Here is a 377-nt window from a genome sequence, read left to right on the forward strand (position 1 = left end):
TTGGCCGCCAGTAAATAGCTCAACTGCCTATAAACAGCAGCTTCAAAAAAAATGAGAAATTGATCCCTGTTCCAGCACGCACACTATGCCTTTACACTGCAGGTATTCCTCTTTCTCTCCATAGAAGACACCCTATAGAGAAAAAAAGCTGTGGCGAAACATCTCCAAAGCTGCAGTGTTGCCCTTGGAATCCTTCCAAGCTGGAATACCCACTCAGACGACCCACTGTCACCAGCCCTGCAGCATCTTTTGGTGCCCAGTGTAACACGCCCCATGTCCAAGACTGTAACGGTGACTTTGGTCTTGGCCAAGAGGCCAGAAGATGCTCCAGGTGACAGCAGCAGTGAGAAAAGGGGGACATGGCCATTGCAGCAGCC

This window comes from Buceros rhinoceros, unplaced genomic scaffold (assembly GCF_000710305.1).
Source record: "Buceros rhinoceros silvestris isolate BGI_N320 unplaced genomic scaffold, ASM71030v1 scaffold21557, whole genome shotgun sequence".
Taxonomy (NCBI): domain Eukaryota; kingdom Metazoa; phylum Chordata; class Aves; order Bucerotiformes; family Bucerotidae; genus Buceros; species Buceros rhinoceros.